Here is a 6205-nt window from a genome sequence, read left to right as displayed (position 1 = left end):
TTCAAAATTTCAGAATTCAAATTATTATTATTATTATTATTTTTTTTTTGTGTGTGGAAAAACTCTCTTCTTATTTTGATCATGGCTATACTCCATGCCAACTACAAATTCTCAGCTGTCCTACTTTTTCACACTTTTTAACTGTAACCGTGTTAGCTGTACGATCCGTTGATCTGGTTTGTTTGTTTAGTATTTTTTTCTCATTTTAAATTTGACATTACTCTTTGCTCACTGTTATATTTAGTAAAAGAGTCGCGGAGGCGGCTGATCAGAATAAAGCGGAGCAATTTCTTAAATCTCTTTTACAGTGTTATAATTTTTGACACTGTTATGAAGATGATTTCGTAAACATGAGGAAATCTTGTTGCATTGAAGAAGGTGGTATTTGTTCAGAATCGTCAAGCTCGATGGTCTTGCGAAGTGCTTGCTCTCATAAGCATTCACCAATTTTAAAAACGGTCAAGGGAGTCAACATTCGGGAATCCACCCCGAAGCCAAGGTAATAAAAAATCTTTTCTCTCAAAGCAATTCTGAATTATCTTTAGTTTTTTGTTCAATATGAGACTGGATTATGGGAACAAAAAATGTTTTTGCATATCTTGAGTGATTTATGTGTGTGTTTTTTGCTTTTGATGGCTGACATTTCTCTGGGATTCGAACTCGGGCGTTAAAAGCTGTTGAACCGTAGCCAAAACTATTGTTTATGTTTATTATTCGCGTTTTATTTGAAAATTACTTTTTAATTACATATTTTAGCTTTACAATTTCAAAACATTAAATTTCGTATTTTTTAACTCAAAAATTGCTTGTGAAATTTAAAACATTAAACACATACCAAGTAATTCTAATATGACTTTGGTTTGATTTCCTATTTATTTACTTATTTAAAGAAAGTTTATTCACAAACAAGAAGGGTTGGCAAGGTTTTGGACAGTACGGTGAAAACCCTGGTTTTTACCGTCCTGTCCGAAAGTGTCCAAAACTATCTTTAGAAAAATTGTATTTTGTGAGAAAACATTAAAAACAGAATAAAATGTATTAAAGTAATGTTTTATATTGAACATTTATTCAATGAGAACATTTAACTTATTTATGCTGCTGATTTTAATCTAGTTACATAGGATAGAAGTTAAATTCTTGATTAAAATTTCAATTTGTATGCATGAGTTTATTTTATTTTTATCTTTTTTAGATAATAGTAACTGCATTCAAGGGTGCCTGTCTGGGGAGGGGGGGGGGGGGGGGTCATGGTGCAGACTGCACCATTGAAATTTTTAGGAAAGGGGGTGTTTTGAGGGGTATTTTTCTAATTTTTTGGGGGTCTCCATGATAGTGAGGGGGTGCACCCTTAGGGGGGTGGGCACCCCTGCGAAATTTTCCTATGTTTATGCATGTGTGCAGATGAAAGCAGCATTGGCAAGGTTTTACCATCTTGTTCAAAACCCTTGTGTCTGAAAGTGTTCAAAACTATTTTTTGAGAAACTATGTTTTGTGAGAAAATATCAAAATCAGAACAAAATGTGTCAAAGTTATATTTTGGACTATTTAATGTAACTTTTTTTAATGTGAACATTCAAGTATAAATATATATAGTCAAACCTTGATATCTCAAACCTCCTTATCTTGAAACCCTTGATGTCTCGGAAAAAATATTTTCCCTAGCATTTTCTATACAAGCTCCTATGTATTTTCCATAGTTATGTCGAAATTTATTTTTTTCGAAACCTTTGATGTGTCAAAATTTTTGCACAGAAGCAAAGTTCAATTGTCGTTTTTCTTTGACAATTTTCGTAGTAAAACCAGCTACAGGGACAATTGCTTAACGTTTTTCATCCCTTTTCTTAGAAATTTTGTGAATAGGGGATTGAGGCAAAATAATAGGGGAGTGTTGGTATGAGGTTGGGGGGGGGGGGGGTGCTGTGTTTTCCCCAGAGTTTAGAATCTCTCTCTCAAATGTTGTCCACTTTGAAGAGAGGGAGTCGATTTTTCGCCTTTCAGTTTTCAAGCAAAAACGGAAAAAAGTGTTCTTTTTCATCATTATGCTTTTTTTTAACTCTCACAAAAAGGCTGCTGAGAACTTTTTGAATGTGGGGTTATTGGTTGAAGATAAAATTAGGATTATTAAATTTTTAGGTGAAAAAACCAAGTTGAAATTGTTGTTCATTTCAAAATTTCATTCTGTGCACTTTTGACAATTATAAAATTTCAAAGCTTGTAAAATATTGAAGACTACTTTATTGATCGTAATTCAAAGTGATCCCATAGTACATATATGAATGCATATTGCGTACTGTGTAAAAGGGAAGTTGCAACCTATTAAATGTTCATATTTTGGCTATTGGATATTGTTAATTGACCCTCAAAACTAAAAAATTCACCATCGCCGCATTTTAAAACACCGTGGTTGATTTTTAATGAATTTTTAAAAATCCACGCACAGAAGTGCGCGCTTCTGAAACGTCACAGGGCGCGAATGGGCAGCCTTCCGCCGAAAATCCCTTGTTTTCGCTAGGAACATTTTGAGTGCGCTGATATTTTATTTTGTAGAAATTCAATAATCCTTTTGAACACACTATGGAGGCCGGATTCGTTAAAGCACAATCTAAATAATCTTCCTCAAGTAACACCAATGAGAGATTCGAATATTTTCGAGAGGATGAGAGGTTTAATGTTCCAGAAACGCGAGGAGTTAAATGTGAGGAGAAAGCCTTTTACGTTTTGTCTTCGAAGTTGAATGCGTGACCTTCGATTCTCCCCTATCGGAAGAGGGTATGACGTCACTTCCTATGCCATTTGACGTCACAAGAGCTTGAACTTTAAAAATTAATTTAAAAAAAACTACTTATCGTATCGCAAAAATTTTTTCACCTATGATGTTCATACATGTTACTCTATCATATAAAAATATAATTGAAAAATCGAAAACTTCCCTATTGTGAGAGTTACAAGTGTAATTTTTTTAAAACTTTGAAAACTCAAAAACTCAATATCTCAAATTTTTTCTACGTCCCGAGAGATTCGAGCTATGGAGGATGTACTGTACGTAACTTATTTATGCAGCTGATTTTAACCTAGTTATGTAGAAATTAAATTTTTCATTAAAAATTTCAATTAGTATGCAGGAGTTTTTTTTTTTCATTAACCAAATTTTCCGACATTTATGCATGTGTGCAAAAGAAAGTGTTCAAAATATAGTGCAATAATTGACTTAAGTGCAATAAATTACAATTTTTTGTAGTTACAGAATGTACTATATCAAAAATATGAACTAAAAAAAGAATAGCACAAGTTTTATATAATATAAGTGTTTAGTCATCAATTTCTTGTTCTTTAATCTATGATTTAAAAATTAATTTTCGTTAAAACATCCTGGTATAACTTATTTGCAAAAACCATATAAAAAATAAGTCGGTTTTTTTCCACCTAAGTATTGCACATTTAATGACATTCCTTTCAGTTATAAATGAAACTGAAATTAGTTGTCTTGGTAGTGTTGTGAATTTTATTTCATAACTTTACCAACTGTTACATAAGGAAGTTTTTATGCAATAGTTGTTGGCTACTTTTTGAAGTAAAACATTTTTTAAATAAACATTTTGGAAAAAAATATTATCAAACACTCATTAATTAAATCTCATTAATATCTATATTTATGCATCATGGATATTACAGCTGTGGCGGATTTACTTGGGGGACGGTGGGAGCGACCGCCCCCTCCGTGACCGCCATTTTCCAAAACCAATAATATAGAATTGAAAGAATTACTAGCAATCACTACTAGTTTTAATAAAGTACATTCCACAAATTTGCTTTAAATTAATTTTAGAAAATTAGTGTAGTCGAGGATGGACAGCGTTACCCAATTTTTATTTGAACCTAAGCTTGCCTCTTCCCCTTTTTTCGAATTTTGATAATTTTAATATTTCTATATGTGTTTTTCAACCTTTTTCTTCCAGGACTACACTATACTGGTATGATAAGACATTGCTATGATTTAGAACAGTTGTTTCCAACCCTGGTGGGGATCACCCCCAAAAAGGCAATTTGACACACAAGGCGGTGAAAATTCGTTAGAGGCGATTAATATTTATTAAAAGACAGGATAAGGGGGGAGGGCATTTGACCCTTTGCCGCTCTACATGACGGGTCGGGGGGGGGGGGGGCTTTCACTGTCCACCTTGAATAGACTGTAAATCTGCCCCTGTATTACAGTAAATACAAATTGATTAGATTATTCCTTCAGCTTTAGCATAGTTTTGGACGGTAAATACCACTTGTCCTATTCTAAACCAGTTTTAGACAGTCCAAAACCCAACCCTGCAAACAAGATGTCACCAGGTGTATTGTTGCTAACTTTATGGAAATTTAATTTTTATGGGAGCTTTTTTTTTGTTGTGTATGACATTTGTAAGTTTTTTTTTTTTTTTTTTGTAACAACCCGATTCTACTACAAAAAATAGTTTGCAAGTTTTTTTGGACATCATATTAAACAATTTTTCAAATGAAATGACAAACGCTCAGGTTTTTGAAGTGCGGGATTGAATCCGATACTACAGCAAAGTCTGTCATTACATATCGTTTTTGCAAAGAGACAAAAAAAAAAGCACCAATATATATCTGAAACTGGGATGTAATCAAGGTCATGAAAAGTTCATTTTCATACAGAAGAAAATAAGTTTACTGCTGATCTTTTGTGGTAAAAAAAAAATGATTTTTAATATTTTTATTGCCTTTTGATTAAATAAGAGTTCCAAGTTGCAACTTTAATTTCCATAAATTGAAATGAATAGAAAACACCAGTTTTGCTCCTTTACTAAAAAAAGAAACATTTTCTGAGAAATACACTATTCAGTGGGTTTCAAATTTAAAGCAAGCTTTTTTTTACTTTTGATTTTTTGGGGTATGATCAAAAGGCATGATATATCCAACTGGCAGGTACATTTTTTTAAACAGTTTGTGCTTCAGTAGCCAATAGCCACACAGAGAAAGTTTTGGACTATGTTCAAAACAACCCCCCCCCCCCCCCCAAAAAAACTGATAAATATTTTTAAACCGGGGGGGGGGGGGGGGTGAAGTTTAACTTCACATTTTGGAATTTTTTAAAATTTGTATATGCTTAAATGTTGTGCTTTCGTTTCTAAAAGAATACTATTTTGTTCTTCATACTTTTTGCCATTTTACTTTTATGGGTTAGGAAGAACCGACAAAAGTTATTAACGATAAGTTATTAGTTTATTCTAATTAACACGCTTTTATTAGCTTAACTTGTATGTTTGTGGGTCCAACTTTCCTTTGGACAAATAAGTGTTTTGTTAATTACTTTATATACTTGTCTTCCAAAGATTATTTTTAACTTTTTAGTTCATTTTGCTACTATAAAGTATGTTTTTTTAGTTTTTAAACTATTATTTTATTTCTCCTAGAAGAGAAAAATTGCAAAAAAAAAAAAACACTTTTACGTTTACCCCCTAGTTAGCGGGGGGGGGGGGGGGAGAGAGAAATTTTACTTTGCTTAATTTTTGAAGAAGTGGGAAAATGAAATGTAATGAATCATTTATGACCAGAAATGAGATGTTGATATTTTTGCGTAAAAAAAAGTTCAGTTTTTACGATCGCGATTTTCGTAAAGGTATCATTTTTGTGAGTGCCATTTTTGTACAGGATTACAGTGGGTAGATAATTATTAGGGACACTTCTCAAATTCTCTTATTTTCAAGTTTAGGCTCTCTTTTTGAAGAAATAAACCACGAACCACATTTTTTTTAAATTCTGAATTGCTGCTGGTATTATTATTATTGCTTTTAGAAGTGGCAAAACTCTCTGTCTGCGTCATTTTACAAATACGTGAGGTTATTCCACTTTTAGTTTCTAATGAGAAAAAACTGCTGTGTTGTCGTGAAGTTAAGTATTCTAGAATTATTTCTTTGAAAGTTTTGGTGTCTGCTATAATTTATATGTAATTATTACTTATTAATAAAGCAATGTTACTACAGTTTGCGATTAAATTTCAATATTTGATTTATATTGTTGCTTGATATTGTCAAAACTGTTTTTTAAGAATGGACAAGGTTTTAAACATGTCTCCTAGAAAGTGTAGGGAAACACAAGCATTGCTACTTCCTCCCACACATACCCAGAGAGGTATTGCAAGTATTACAGGTGTTTTAAGGTCAGTAGTTAGATGTATCAAAATTAAAATTGCCCA

General features: G+C 32.4%; 1 protein-coding gene across 1 annotated transcript in view; it reads left to right on the top strand.

Moving 5' to 3' along the window:
• The first annotated feature begins 248 nt into the window (after positions 1-248).
• LOC129220208 (klaroid protein-like) overlaps positions 249-6205 on the top strand; it is a 74336-nt gene continuing 68379 nt past the window's right edge. Inside the window, exon 1 of the mRNA XM_054854573.1 lies at positions 249-499. The gene's annotated coding sequence lies outside the window, so the exon portion shown is untranslated. The remainder of the gene's footprint in view (positions 500-6205) is intronic.

Source organism: Uloborus diversus, chromosome 4, assembly GCF_026930045.1.
Source record: "Uloborus diversus isolate 005 chromosome 4, Udiv.v.3.1, whole genome shotgun sequence".
NCBI lineage: Eukaryota > Metazoa > Arthropoda > Arachnida > Araneae > Uloboridae > Uloborus > Uloborus diversus.
This window is presented reverse-complemented; position numbering and strand designations above follow the sequence as displayed.